The sequence below is a fragment of the Stegostoma tigrinum genome, chromosome 45 (genome assembly GCF_030684315.1).
Source record: "Stegostoma tigrinum isolate sSteTig4 chromosome 45, sSteTig4.hap1, whole genome shotgun sequence".
NCBI lineage: Eukaryota > Metazoa > Chordata > Chondrichthyes > Orectolobiformes > Stegostomatidae > Stegostoma > Stegostoma tigrinum.
Window position 1 is genome coordinate 3,735,256 of NC_081398.1, and position 16,081 is coordinate 3,751,336.

Consider the following 16,081-nt stretch of genomic DNA (forward strand, 5'->3'; position numbering starts at 1 on the left):
TATATGTGCAGGCCCATGTTTTAAACTACAGAGTCTTAGCATCGTGGCATGGTTACAATGCTTAACAAGGCCCATGCTAGAGTATTGATTTAGCTCCATCTTTATCCTATGGTTCTGACTTCAGGTGATGATCCATAGGATTACACAGGATACCACCACAGAAACAGGCCCTTCGGCCCAACTCATCTATGCTGGGCTCCATGCTGCATTTGAGCCCCCATCTCTCCTCATCTAAACCTGCCATCTTCTATTCCCTCCTCCCTTATAGACTTGTTCAGCATTCCTATGTATCCACACTGTTGGCCTCCTCCACTCCCTGTGGGAGTGAATTCCACTCTACAACCACACCGCCCGCTTCACTGTCTGGGTGGTGAGGTCACTCCTGAATTCCAAAAGGATTTTCCTGCGGGTGATGTTAAACTGACGGCCTCTAGCACTTCTCATGCTCCCGAAAGAAAACATTCTCTCCTTCCAAACCCACCCAATTAAACCCTTTCAATATTAAAAAAAACTCATCCCTCTTCACTCAAACACAAAGTGGCCTCCACTCCTTCCATGTGTTTCTAACATTGTCCTCATAAATCTTGCCGATGGCCTCCTGACTGCCAACTCATCTTGCACATTAAACTTAGGAGAATCCTGAACGAAGACACCAAGTCGCTTTGTGATTCAGATTTCCCAAGCCTTTCCCCATTTAGAAAATAGTCTGTGTCTCCACGCTTCTGACCAAATTGCATAACCTCACACATTCCCACACTGTATTCCATCTGCCACTTCTTTGTCCACTCTCCTAGCCTGCCCAAGTCCTTCTGCGTCCTCCCTTCTTCCTTGTCATTCTCTGTCCCTCCACCTGTCTTCTGCGGACAGAGCAACAATGTCCTCAATTCCTTTGTCCAGATTGTTATTGTGTAGCATGAATACTTGTGGTCTCAACATGGGCCCCTGCAAACCTCACTAGTCATAGAGTCATAGTCACAGTGACTCAGTGGTTAGCACTGCTGCCTCACAGCTCCGAGTTCGATTTCATCCTCGGGCGACTGTGTGGAGTTTGCACATTTTCCCTGTGTCTGTGAGGGTTTCCTCTGGGTGCCCCGGTTTCCTCCCACAGCCCAAAGATGTGCAGGGAATTGGCCGTGCTAAATTGTCCCGTAGTGCCCAGGGATATTTAGGTTGGGTGGGTTAGATGTGGGGAAAGGGGTCTGGGTGGATGCTCTTCAGCGGCGCAGCCATCAGCTTGTTGGGCTGAATAGCCTGTTTCCGTACTGTAGGGGTTCTATGGTGAGGATGATTATGATGAACAGAGCCTTTGGTCCAACTAACCCGTGCTGACCCAGTCACTGCTGCCATCATAAAAAAGATACTTCTATGCCCGCTGTCTGATTTCTGCCAGTCAGCCAATGCTCTATCCGTGCCAGCACCTTGCCCCTAACACCATGGACTCTTCTCTTATTTAGCAGTCTCCTGTGCGGCACCTTGTTAAAGGCCTTCTGGAAATCCAAATGGATCACGTCCACTGGCTCTCCTTTCTCTAAGCTGCTTGTTACCTCCTCAAAGAATTCAAACAGATTGGCCAGACATGATCTGCCCCTGACTCAGCCCTATTTTACCATGCACATCCAAGAGGATTGAAGTTTTAAATCACAATGTGACCTCACTAGAATAAAAGGCAAAATAGACCATTCAGCCCATCATTCCTGCTTCACCATTCAATGCTATCATGAATGGCAGGAAATGCAGATGCTGGAGAATCTGAGATAACAAGGTGCAGAGCTAGATGAACACAGCAGGACAAGCAGTATCAGAGGAGCAGGAAGGCTGACGTTTCGGGCCTAGACCCTTCATCAGAAAAGCATTTCTGAAGAAGGGCCCAGGCCCGAAACGTCAGCCTTCCTGCTCCTCTGATGCTGATTGGCCTGCTGTGTTCATCCAGCTCTGCACGTTGTTACATCAATGCTATCATGGCTGATTTTGGACTTCAATACCATATTCCCGTCGTGTCCCCATTACTTTGGTTCTCCGAATCACACCCCCATTCCACACACCATGTTTACATTTCTCCACCAGTGGAAACAACCCCTCAGTGCCCAACCTGTCAAACTCATTCACAATCCTATAGGTTTCAAGGTAGTCACCTCTGCTCTTTCTAAACCCCTGAGAATATTGACCCAATGTGCAAGCGCTCACTGTAACGGAGCAAAACCCTTCCCATTCAAACCTGGAGCTAATCTCTCAGTGTCTGTTGGGCGACATTTGCGTAAAAATAATCAATATAGTCCAATCTTGCTTGGCATTATTACCCTTTGGTCGTGATCTGACAACAGAATAAGAAAGAACTTGCATTTATGTAGTATCTCTCCACCCCAGAACGCTTCACAACCAGTGAAGCTCCTCTGGCTTAGGGACATAAGGCTGTGCACAGCAAGCTCCCACAAACAGTAATGAGAACAGCACGGTGGCTCAGTAGTTAGCACAGGCTACCTCACAGCATCAGGGACCCAGGTCCGAATCCAGCCCCAGGAGATTTTTTTGTGGAGTTTGCACTTTCTCCCCAGGTCTGCTCTGGTTTGCTCCCACAGCCCAAAGATGTGCAGGTCAGGGTGGATTAGCCATGTGACATTGTCCCATGGTGCCCAGGGATGTGCAGGCTTGGGTTGAGTTAGCCATGGGAAATGCAGGGTTATTGGGTATGGGTGAGATGCTTTTCAGTTTGGACTCAATTAACCAATTGGCCTGCTCGCACACTGTAGGGATTCTCCGATAACGACCAGATACCTTTTTGAGCGATGTTGGTCAGGGCCACCGGATCTGAGTTTAACACCTTACCTCAGGTTTATCACCTCCAATAGTGAGTGCAGCACTGCCTCTACACTAACACCCAGAGGGTCAACCTCGATCCTACGGTCAACATTATGCATTTAAAATGCTGAAGAAATTGACAGGATGGACACTAAGAAGACCTTTCCACTTATGAGCAACTCCAAAACCAGGTAGATCGGGGTCAGACAGTCCCTAATAAATCCAACCGGAAATTCAGGAGGAACGTCTTTCCCCAAGAGAGCAGTGAGAATGTGGAATGTATTCCCACGGGGAGAGATGAATTGCATCAATATATTGTAAGGAGGGGGGAGGCTGGATAAACACATGAAGAAAGAAAGGAATATAAGGATGTGCTGATAGGGGCAAGAGGAAGATAAGGGTATGCGGAGGCTCGTGTGGAGCAGGTACAGCAGCATCAAGCGGATAGGCCGATTGGCCTTTCTCTACAATTTAAATTCAATGGAGCGGGGCTCAACCCATTGGATCACACGTGTACTCACGAAGGGACAACTCCCTCCGTTAACAGCATTGGGGATGTTCCTACAAGACACAAACTATGACAGTTCCAACTCACCAACACAACCACTTTCTCCAGGGGCAATTAGGGGTGGGCTATAAATGCTGGGCAAGCCCCTGTAAAGCTCGTATTCTCACAAAGAACTGAAAAAGTTCTGTGAAATTAAAATCTTACAAACAACTTCAAAAGAGGGAGTCAATTACATAGGAAGATCCTTTTTCCTTTAGCCTGGTCCCTCTGAGGCCTCCCTTCAGTCTTGGCAGCCTATGTACAATATGTGAGACTGTAGGAACTGGGAGAGACATAAGAAATAGGGGCAGGAATAGGCCATTTGGCCTCTCGAGCCTGCTCTGCCACTCAATAAGATTGTGGCTTATCCTTTTGTGGACTCAACTCTCCACACACCATAACCCTTAACTCCATTACTGTTCAAAAACCTATCTTTACCTTTAAAATATCCAACAACAAAGCTTCAACTGCTTCACTGGGCAGGGAATTCCACAGATTCTCAATGCTTTGGGCAAAGACGTTCCTCCTCAACTCAGTCCTAAATCTGCTCCCCTGTTACTCTGCCTGCAGTTCCAGTTTCACTCACCAGTAAGTAGTCCCTCAAGCTGTTAGTTTCAGTTAGATTGTTGTGGATGTGATCTTAACTGTATCTACCCACCTTGGCCTGTTACCCTTCCTGTCCAAATTTCAAATTGACTGCATCACTCACTCATTCACTCACACACACACACACACACATAGGCTCACACACACACACACACACATAGGCTCACACACACACGCACTCACACACACGCATTCTCTCTCTCTCACACACACATTCTCTCTCACACACACACACACACACACATAGGCTCACACACACACACACACACACACACACATAGGCTCACACACACACGCACTCACACACACGCATTCTCTCTCTCTCACACACACATTCTCTCTCACACACACACACACACACACATAGGCTCACACACACACACACACACACACATAGGCTCACACACACACGCACTCACACACACGCATTCTCTCTCTCTCACACACACATTCTCTCTCACACACACACATGCGCACACACACACACATTCACTCACACACATAGCCGCGCGCACGCGCACTCACACACACACTCTCACACACACACACGCACACACATAGGCTCACACACACACACACACACATAGGCTCACACACACACGCACTCACACACACGCATAGCCGCACACACACACTCACTCACACACACATAGCTGCACACACACACGCACTCACACACACACATTCTCTCTCACACACACACATGCGCACACACACACACATTCACTCACACACATAGCCGCGCGCACGCACACTCACACACACACTCTCACACACACACACACTCACACACACACATACATAGGCTCACACACACACACACACACACATAGGCTCACACACACACGCACTCACACACACGCATAGCCGCACACACACACTCACTCACACACACACTCTCACACATACACACACACTCACACACACACATACATTCACACACACACATAGCCACATGCGCACACACACTCACATTCTCTCACACACACGCACACACCCACACATGTACGCGCACACACACTCACACACACACACATCCACACAGACACAAAACCCCAGCCTTGATAGGAGTTTTTATTTTTTTAATACCATTAATATCTTTTAAAATAAATGCCAGATTCACACACCACTTTGCCTGATGAGCTCCCTCCTGACATCACCCCTCAATGATTCTGAGGCTCTTTACCCTGGTTCTCAACTCTTAAACTCACAATAAAAAAATCAGATTCTCTCTAAAGACCTGATCAGATCCTTTAATTATCTTAAAGCCCTCACTTGAGCCATTCCATAACTTTATATGGATGCCACAGGGTCTAACTGAATGAACCGTTAACATCTGTATCCCAGTGATGCTGTTCGCTGGGTCTATGAAGACAGTTTTGTGGGAGTAATTCCTTCCAAATCCAAACTCCTCCAAGGTGGCTATTATCAATAAGAATACAGATAATCACGACACGCTGTTGTGTTATACTTGATTGGTCCTGAGGTGCCTCCTACTGAAACATACAGACACTTGACAGGGAGAGTCTACAAGAACATAAGAAATGGGAGCAGGCCATCTGGCTCCTCAAGAGAATGTTTTCCTCTCATAAGGGAGTCTAGGACCAGAGAGCACAGTCTCAGAATCAAGGTGGGGGGCACCAATTTAAGACTGAGATGAGGAGGAACTTCTTCTCTCAGCGGATTTGTGAGTCTTTGGAACTCTATTCCACAGAGAGCCGTGCGGGCAGACTCCTTGTGTATATTTAAGGCCGAGTTGGAGAGATTCTTGATCAGCCGGGGAATGGAGGGTTGTGAGGAAAGGGACGGGAAGGTGAACGGGGCAGATTTCAGATCAACCACAATCCTATTGAATGGCAGCGCAGGCTCAAGGGGCCGAATGGCCTCCCCCGTTCCTACTTCTTATGGTCTTCAGTGGCACAATTGCCACTTTTGAGGAGAAACTACAACACATTGGATGAAGGGGCTTTTGGTACGGTCGCCAGATTTGCTGGTGACACAATGATAGGCAGGAAAATAAGTGGAGAAGCGGACGTTGGAAGTCTGTGAAGAGAACCAGATGGTGTGAGTGGACAGAGATCTTGCAATGGAGGAGATGTGAAATTGTCCACTGTGTCAGCTAGAATAGAAATGGTAATCTAAATGAACGATAGATTTCAGGGTTCTGAGATGCCAAGGGATCCTTGTGCATGATCATAGAAAGTGAATGGGCAGAGAAAGGAAGTAATTAGGGGAGACGATTGAATGTTATTGTTTGTTGTGAGGGGAGTTCAATGGTTACGCTTCAGTTACACTGAACAACAGTGAGACTGCGTCTGAAATACCAGCCTTTTATTTAAAGAAGGATTTTAAATGCTTTGGAGGTAATTCAAAGGAGGTTTACCTCAGGCAGCGATGGAAGCAGAGTGCTAGACTATCTCGGAGGTGGATGGATTCTGGGCAGATGTGGGAGCGTAAGGCTGTTGGGGGTAGAAGGGTTAGGGAGTTGAGGTTACATTTGTGGAATCCCTGCAGTGCAGAAGCAGGCCATTCAGCCCACACACCAACCCCCTCAAGATCATCCCATACAGACCAACCCCCTACCCCCATCCCTATAACCCTGCATTTCCCATGGCTGCTCCACCAAGGCTGCATGTCCCTGGACATCAAGTGACAATTTAGCCTGGCCAATCCACCGAACCAGACCTCACCAAATCATGGAGCAAGCTCAAAGGGGCCAAATAGTCTCATACTGCAACCTGGTTGTATGTTGGGGTTCAGCAACTTGCATTTCTGTGGCACCCAGGCAGCCAAGGTACAACAATGGGGATTGGGGAATGTTCAGGAAGCTGGGATTGGAGGAGGCTACGGAGATAGGGAGGGGCGTGGGGGATGGAAATTACAAAGATCAGGAGGGGGTGTAGGGGCTGAAGGGCACTACAGAGATAGGGAGGGGGCTGGAGGGGGAGACAGAGATAGGGAGGGGGTGGAGGAGGTGACAGAGATAGGGAGGGGATGGAGGGGGTGACAGGGATAGGGAGGGGGTGGAGGGGGTGACAGAGATAGGGAGGGGGTGGAGGAGGTGACAGAGATAGGGAGGGGGTGTAGGGGATGGAGGGGGTGACAGAGATAGGGAGGGGGTGGAGGAGGTGACAGAGATAGGGAGGGGGTGTAGGGGCTGGAGGGGGTGACAGAGTTAGGGAGGGGGTGACAGAGATAGGGAGGGGGTGGAGGAGGTGACAGAGATAGGGAGGGGGTGTAGGGGCTGGAGGGGGTGACAGAGTTAGGGAGGGGGTGACAGAGATAGGGAGGGGGTGGAGGAGGTGACAGAGATAGGGAGGGGGTGTAGGGGCTGGAGGGGGAGACAGAGATAAGGAGGGGGTGTAGGGGGTGACAGAGTTAGGGAGGGGGTGACAAGAGATAGGGAGGGGGTGGAGGAGGTGACAGAGATAGGGAGGGGGTGTAGGGGCTGGAGGGGGTGACAGAGTTAGGGAAGGGGTGACAGAGATAGGGAGGGGGTGGAGGAGGTGACAGAGATAGGGAGGGGGTGTAGGGGCTGGAGGGGGTGACAGAGATAAGGAGGGGGCTGGAGGGGGTGACAGAGTTAGGGAGGGGGTGACAAGAGATAGGGAGGGGGTGGAGGAGGTGACAGAGATAGGGAGGGGGTGTAGGGGCTGGAGGGGGTGACAGAGTTAGGGAGGGGGTGACAGAGATAGGGAGGGGGTGGAGGAGGTGACAGAGATAGGGAGGGGGTGTCGGGGCTGGAGGGGGAGACAGAGATAAGGAGGGGGTGTAGGGGATGGAGGGGGTGACAGGGACAGGGAGGGGGTGTAGGGGCTGGAGGGCATGACAGAGATAGGGAGGGGGTGGAGGAGGTGACAGAGATAGGGAGGGTATGTAGGGGGTAGAGGGGGTGACAGAGATAGGGAGGGGGTGTAGGGGCTGGAGGGGGAGACAGAGATAAGGAGGGGGTGTAGGGACTGGAGGAGGCTACAGAGATAGGGAGGAGGTGTAGCGGGTGGAGGGGGTGACAGAGATAGGGAGGGGGTGTAGGGGTTGGAGGAGGCTACAGAGATACAGAGGGGGTGTAGGGGCTGGAGGAGGCTGCAGACGTAGGGAAGGGGTGTAGGGGCTGGAGGAGGTGACAGTGATAGGGAGGGGGATAGGTGCTGGAGGAGGCTACAGAGATAGGGAGAGGGTGTAGGGGCTGGAGGAGGCTACAGAGATAGGGAGGGGGTGTAGGGGCTGGAGGAGGCTACAGAGATAGGGAGGGGGTGTAGGGGCTGGAGGGGGTGACAGAGATAGGGAGGGGGTGTAGGGGCTGGAGGAGGCTACAGAGATAGGGAGGGGGTGTAGAGGCTGGAGGGGGTGACAGTGATAGGGAGGGGGTGTAGGGGGCCGGGGGAGGGTTACAGAGGTAGGGAGGGGGTGTAGGGGCTGGAGGGGATGACAGAGATAGGGAGGGGGTGTAGGGGCTGGAGGGGGTGACAGATAGGGAGGGGGTGTAGGGGCTGGAGGAGGCTACAGAGATAGGGAGGGGGTGTAGGGGCTGGAGGAGGCTACAGAGATAGGGAGGGGGTGTAGGGGCTGGAGGAGGCTACAGAGATAGGGAGGGGGTGTAGGGGCTGGAGGGGGTGACAGAGATAGGGAGGGGGTGTAGGGGCTGGAGGAGGTGACAGTGATAGGGTGGGTGTGTAGGGGCTGGAGGGGGTGACAGTGATAGGGAGGGGGTGTAGGGGCTGGAGGGGGTGACAGAGATAGGGAGGGGGTGTAGGGGCTGGAGGAGGTGACAGTGATAGGGAGGGGGTGTAGGGGGCCAGGGGGAGGGTTACAGAGGTAGGGAGGGGGTGTAGGGGCTGGAGGAGGCTACAGAGATATGGAGGGACGTGATGTGGATGGGCACTGTGGCGAATTTTGGTGAGAATTTTGAAAGAGTGAAGGATGTTGATGTCCCATGGGAGCCGATGTCAGGCAGCAAACTCAGAGCATGCAGCTTGGAGGTGCCTGGGGTGGGGATAAAGGCAGCAGGTTACAGAGATAAACTCTTCAGTGACATGAGGGCAAGTGATAATCTGTCAATAAACATCCCTTCACCTGGTCATTGTCACTTTTGCTATTTCAGGGAACTTGCTGGGTGTAAATTAACAGTCATCTCACCCTTGGCCGTCAGAGTGTGTGGGATCGCACTGTGCGGGAAATAAAATCAGGAGACAGGGAGGAGCAAAGCCTCTCCAGGGGTCCAACATCTCCCTCGCCTGTTCGCTCTCTCGCCTTGTTACCCTTTCCTTGAAAGTGTCAAGTCACCTTCCCATTCAGGTGTCCCCCCAAACCCCCTCTTTCTCTGCCCCCCGCTACTCATTGAGTGGGGTGGCAGGGGAGGGGGAATGGGCACGCAAGGGAGAGCAGACCTTCAGTCCCTCCCAACCTGTAAACCCAGGGGGTTAGGACAATCATGGGCATACTCACAGACCAGGAACGTCTTCCCACCTGAGCACAACACCCCCCCACAACCCCGTGCCCACCTCCACCCCCACCCACTTCCCCACTCACCCCGTCACCGGTGCCAACCGGTCCGTTGATTCCAGGAGGGAGGGGCGCGGGGTTCTCACTAATCACCCACCCGTTATTTTCTGTCTCTGTTTGCAGCGACAAGGCTTCCAATGTAGTTCTTTCTGCTTACTGCTGTTCCGAAAGTTAAAGCTGTGTCAGCGAGCTGATGCCCCTTGTTACCCTTTTGGTTAATAAGTGAACCGCTCGAGTCTCAAGACATCCAGTGGCAGGAGGGCTCAGCTCCCAGACCGCCTGTGTCCCTACATCTTTAATCCTTCCCCCATCGCACCACCACAATATTGTTTATCCCCCCTCCCTCACCTTTTAGCTGGAATGACCAAGTGGCCTGAGACGCTGGACTCAGGCTCATCCCCAGGGAGGAAGACGTTTGATCAAGTTGGTAGCGTCTCTACCTCTGAGCCTGGAGGCCAGGTTTCCAGTGCCACCTGCTCCAGAGGCTGTGTTGTTACCTGCCCTAAGATTATTTTAAAATCAAAAATCATTTACAGTTCAGTCAGGCCCCAGGGCTTGAGTTCAGGACTTGTGAAGAGTTGCTTCCATATTATAGCAGCATGGATGAATTAAGTTGCACCCCAGGGTGCTGCTTTTAGTCCTTTTATCTCAGGGATGACATGATTGTTATAGAGTTAGCGCACTGAAGGTTTACCAGACTTGTTCAAGGGATGGGGACACTCTCCTATGTTCTCGAGAGCCCCGTGTTCTCTAGAGTTTTGAAGAATAAGAGTTGGTCTCGTTGAAATTTGCAAAATAGTCAAAAGGACCCATGTGACAGAATTTCTACAGTGCGGGAAGAGACCATTCAGCGCACGAAGTCTCCAAAGAGCATCTGCCCCATTCCATCCCTGCATTTTCCCATGGCTAACCCACCCAGCCTGCACCTCCCTGGACACTATGGGGCAATTTCCCACAGCCAATCCACCCTAACCTGCGCATTGTTGGAGGAAGCTGGGGAAAACCCAAGTAGACACAGGAAACAGGGATGACATGCAGAACCCACACAGACAGATGCCTGAGGGTGGAATCAAACCCAGATCCCTGGTACTGTGAGACAGTGGCACTAACCACTGAGCCACCAGACTAGCCATAAGCTGTAGGTATGAGAAGATGCAGGTAAAATGTTGCCTCCCTGTATGGGGAGTCCAAAACCAGGAGCCATGATTCAAAAGGGCTGTGAATGTTTAGAATCCTTTCCCTCAGATAGGGCTGTAAAAGCTCAGTTTTTGAGCATGTCTAAGGTGGAGATTGATGGACCTCTGATGACCAGTGGAGTGCAGGGCTATGGGGATGGGGTGGGTAAAAGGGCATTCACTCAGCCATGGACAGAGGGTGCAGCAGGTTTGATGGGCTGAATGGCCAACCTTATGTCCCTCTCATGTAAGGGATTGCTGCAGTATTGCTGTTTTTCAGGATGGATGTTAAACTGGGGCCCCACCCGTATCTCAGTGAGTGACTTGCTGACCTTGTTGGGAAGGAGGGATGGGGGCTTGAGTCCCGGGCCAAAGTTGATCACCAAATAAGTTGGTGATCTCTTGATCGTCACACAGGAACTTGCTGCATGTGAACTGGGTGCCCAGTTTCTTTCCTTAGAATGTGGGAACCGGCACTAGTCCAAGTGGCCAAAAAGAGGCGCTACAGAAATTCAATCCTTTCTTTGCTTGGTGAAGAAATCTCTTCACTTCGCTTATCTAAATGGCTCCCCTTATCGTGAGGTTTTAATTCCTGTCAATTTGCCCTCCGTTAGCCGACCAAACTAGGTAACGATCCATGCCACCTAACCCTACCCTTGTCTTGGTCTCAACTCAAAGGCACCCCTCAAAAAAGGACTGGTCCTTCATTCCGGAATGTTCCAGTCAGATGCCAAGGCTGCCCATACCCAGAATGCACGGGTAAACCACCGAACCTCCGGCTCTGACTCACCGCCTTCCCCTACTGACCGTGCCACAATGGAGCTTCAGTCTTAAAGTGGCGCTTCCGACAGTGCGGCATTCCCTTGTCACTTGCGCTGGGAGAGTCGGCCTGCACTCTTACACTTGCGGCCCTGGGACTGGGAATTTGCGGGAACGAATTCGACAGCAGTCCCAGGATCACAGGAATTTTCCCCAGCTCGCCAGGTCAGTGCAATCTGCTTGTTTTGGCTTTGCCTGTTCGGCCAAGGTCGAGAGTTGGTGTGGGGAGGGGGGCGCGCAGCATTAGCTGAATTGGCAGGATGGCTGCTTTGTGACATACAGTGATGCCAAAAGCATAGATTCAAATCTCTCACTGGCTGAGGTTACTGTAAGGACTTTCCTCCTTCATCCTCTCCCTGGTGACCCTCAGATTAAATCACCCACTGGGTGTCTCTTTCAAATGAGGTTGGAATATAGTGACTTAATGGTGAGGTCCTGGGGAGTGTAGCTGAACAGAGAGACCCTGGGGGGCAGATACATAGTTCCCTGAAAGAGGAGTCGCAGGTAGACAGGGCGGTGAGGAAGGTGTTTGGGACGCTCCCCTTTATTGGTCAGTGCATTGAGTGCAGGAGTTGGGAGGGTCATGTTGCGGCTGTACAGGACATTGGTCAGGGCCACTATTGGAATACTGCGTTCAATCCTGGTCTCCCTGCTACAGGAAGGATGTTGTGAAATGTGAAAGGGTGCAGAAAAGATTTACAAGGACGTTGCTGGGTTTGGAGGGTCTGAACTACAGCTGTAGACTGGGGCTATTCTCCCTGGAGCGTTGGGGGCTGAGGGGTGACCTTATAGAGGTTTATAAAATCATGAGGGGCATGGATAGGGTGAATAAACAAGGTGTTTTTCCCAGAGTAGGGGGGTCCAAAACTAGAGGGGCATAGGTTTAAGGTGAGAGGGGAAAGATTTAAAAGGGACCTGAGGGGCATCTTTTTCACACAGAGGGTGGTGTGTGTATGGAATGAGCTGCCACAGGAAGGGGTGGAGGCTGGTATGGTTACAACATTTAAAAGGCATCTGGATGGGGACATGAATGGGAAGGGTTTAGAGGGATATGGGCCAAATGCTGGAAAATAGGACTAAATTAAATTAGAATATATGGTCAGCATGGACAGGTTGGACCAAAGGCTCTGTTTTTGTGCTGTACAGCTCTGTGACTATGACTTCGGCTTCATAATAAGGAGCTGGGACAGTCTGCCCTCTGCAGGCACCCTGCAGAATTGCAGTGAAATTATGGGATGCATCCCCTTTCAATCAAGTCTGCTTGACATTTAATTCATCACATGGAGATGCTGATGATGGACTGAAGTGGGCAAGGTCAAAAATCAGACAACAGAAGGGTCTCGACCTGAAACGTCAGCCTTCCTGCCCCTCTGATGCTGCTCGGCCTGCTGTGGCCATCCAGCTCTGAGCCTTGCTATCTCAGATTCTCCAGCATCTGCAGTTCCTGCTATCTCTCCAACACCAGGTTATAAACCTGTTGGACTATAACCTAGTGTCGTCTGATGTTTGACCTTGACATGTAACTCAGCTGCGGTTTCCTGCAGACTGTCCATGAAGAGGGAATGGCGGGTGTGAAACTGATCAACTTCCTCTTCCCGAATAAGTGCCTTTTTTTCTTATTTCTGTAGAATGGATCCTTGATGGAAACAGCCCAATGGAAATACCAATAAACGTAGATGTAATGATCCCATCGTCTATTTGGGTGGGGTTGTTAAACACTCCCGATGCCCCATCTTTAATCCTAGTTCTGAGGAAGGGTCACCGGACCCGAAACATTAAACTCTGATTTTTTTTTCCCTCACAGATGCTGTCAGACCTGTTGAGCTTTTCCAGCAACTTCTGCTTTTGTTCCTGATTTACAGCATCTGCTGTTTTTTGGGTTTTTGTCTTTAATCTACCTGTCAACAGACCCTGGAAACGCAGCAACTGAGTCGTATTCATAGACGTAGAGTAGTGCAGCACTGAAACAGACCCTGTGGCCCCACCAGTCCATGCCTAACATAATCCCAAACTAAATTAGTCCCATCTGCCTGTTCCTGGCCCAAACCTTTCCTGTTCAAATATCCATCCAAATATCTTTTAAACATTGTAACTGTACCCACACCCACCACTTCCTCAGGAAGTTCATGCTGCCACCCTACTGGTATTCATCTCATCAGAGACCCCCTATGAGACACACTGCCTCCTATGTACCTCACTTGGCAATGACTAGAGAGAAAAAGCTCTTACAAGGACCCTCCCCGCCTCAGAAATGCTTAAAATGATCCTTCAAAGGGGCAGCCATCCATGTTTCTGCGAGTGGGATTAGGGGAGGGTGGGATTGTAATAGTGACCGCAGACCAGCACCAGTGATGTCCTCTGATGAGATCCAGCCCACCCTCCAGGGGCACCAGTGAGCGCAGTAAGCCAAATTATCTTCAAACAATGAGGCCATTCCTGCTTACCTGCTGTGCTAAACTCGCAACGTATTTAAGTTGCATTTGAATGCTGGAGAAAATACACGCACACGGTCTCACAGAAAAGGAGACACACACACACACACAGTCACACTGAGACACACATACACTGAGACACACACACAGTCACACTGAGACACACATACACTGAGACACACACACAGTCACACTGAGACACACATACACACACACACACACAGTCACACTGAGACACACATACACTGAGACACACACACAGTCACACTGAGACACACATACACTGAGACACACACACACACACACAGTCACACTGAGACACACATACACTGAGACACACACACAGTCACACTGAGACACACTCTCTCACACACACATAGACAGTCACACTCAGACACACATTCACTGAGATACAGACACACACTAGTCACAGGCACTCATACACAGACAATCCAACTGAGACACACACATAGAGACACAGATACACAGGCGCACAGAAGCAGAGACAAACAAGCACACATACCGTCACACACAGAGTCACACACAGAGTCACACACAGACAGATACACACACACAGACAGTCACACACAGAGACAGACAGGGATGCGGGCACTTACACAGAGACACAGACCCACACATGGACACGCAGACACAGTCGCAAACAGAGACACAGACACGTACATATACATGGGGACTGACAGATGCACACCCATACAGACACACAGACACAAACACAGGGATACATAGAGACAGACAGAGAGACACACACAGACACAAACACAGGCGCACTCAGAAAGTTACAGAGACACCAACAGACATTGTAACAGATACACAAGAGACAGAAACACACACATGAAGACACTTAGAGACAAACACAGATAAACAGACACACACATGATCGGACACACTCACAGGCAAACACAAATAGATGGATATACACACAAACACACACAGTCAAACACAGATAGACTGACAAACTCATGAATATTGTAGCAACTATAAAAATAAGCAACTGTGTTTGCCACCCACCTCTTGGTTCTTGCTTGTTTGCAGAAACATTTAAGAAAGATTGTGAGGAAAAAGAATTGGCTGTTTGACAGTGTACTCCAGCTCCCTGCTCTGCTCTTGAACATTCAGAGGGCTGTGCTCCCACGCCCTGGCCACTTGTCTCCCATCGCTCAACCAGTGATTGAATGAAGGTAATCAGCTAAAATCAACACTCACTGCCACTTTCTCTCCCAGTCCCTCTCCGTCCTTCCCACACCCTGGCTCGCTGCTCTCTGTTAAATGCTCTTCACAAAGCACACTTTGAACATCTTGGTTCCTTTGCTTGACTTTTTTTTTTAAAAAAGCGTCAGCTTATAAAGTCTTCTGAAGTGGAACCAGGAGCAAAGGAGGTCGAGAGAGGAGCTTTCATTGAGGCAGGCAGGATGACGAAGGGTTTGAGAAAAGGTGCAAAGAAACAAAGCTGTTGTCTTGAACTGACGGACAGGGGACTGGGAGGGACGCCGATCTGAGATTTTGGACAAGAGATGCTGATGGGAGGAAGAACTGCTATTGACGTTACAAGTACTAATGACCTGGAACTCCACAAGAGCTGGGCTGGGAGGGGGAACTGATTTTAAAAGAAAACTTAGAGGGGCATTTGACGGAAATGAACTGGCCGGGGAAACAGTGATTGAGTATGGCGAGTGGGACTGACAGGGTTGTTCTGCAGGGTGCTAGCATGGATTTGATGGGCTGAATGGCCTCCACCGTGACGCTACATTATTACACTTGACTACATGACATTATTACTTGGGGGCTCAGGTACATAATTCTTTGAAGTTGCCTCACAGGTAGACAGGGGGGTTAAGAAGACATCTAGCATGCTTACCTTCATTGCTCAGACCTTTGAGTATAAGAGTTGGAACATTGAGATTGTACAGGACGTTGGTGAGGCCTCTCCTGGAGCACTGTGTCCAATTCTGGTCTCCCTGTTATAGGAAGGATATTATTAAGCTGGAGAGGGTTCAGAAAGAGATTTACCAGGATTCTGAGGAAGGTTCACTGGACCTGAAATGTTAATGCTGATTTCACATCACAGATGCTGCCAGACTTGCTGAGCTTTTTCAGCAATTTCTGTTTTTGTTCCTGATTTCCAGCTCTGTTGGATTTTATTTACCAGGATGTTGCTGGGAATGGAAGATTTGAGATGTAAAAAT

The 16,081-nt window shown here is 50.1% G+C and overlaps 1 protein-coding gene across 2 annotated transcripts in view; it reads right to left on the reverse strand.

Annotated features, from left to right (window-relative positions):
• The window catches only part of si:dkey-6n21.13 (P2Y purinoceptor 3), a 30,444-nt gene extending 20,840 nt beyond the window's left edge, over positions 1-9,604 (reverse strand). The window contains exon 1 of one of the 2 annotated variants that reach the window (XM_048524165.2): positions 9,549-9,604. The gene's annotated coding sequence lies outside the window, so the exon portion shown is untranslated. Of the gene's footprint in view, positions 1-9,478 lie in introns of both variants that reach the window. The other variant, XM_048524164.2, reaches the window with a different exon arrangement.
• Positions 9,605-16,081: the final 6,477 nt, after the last annotated feature.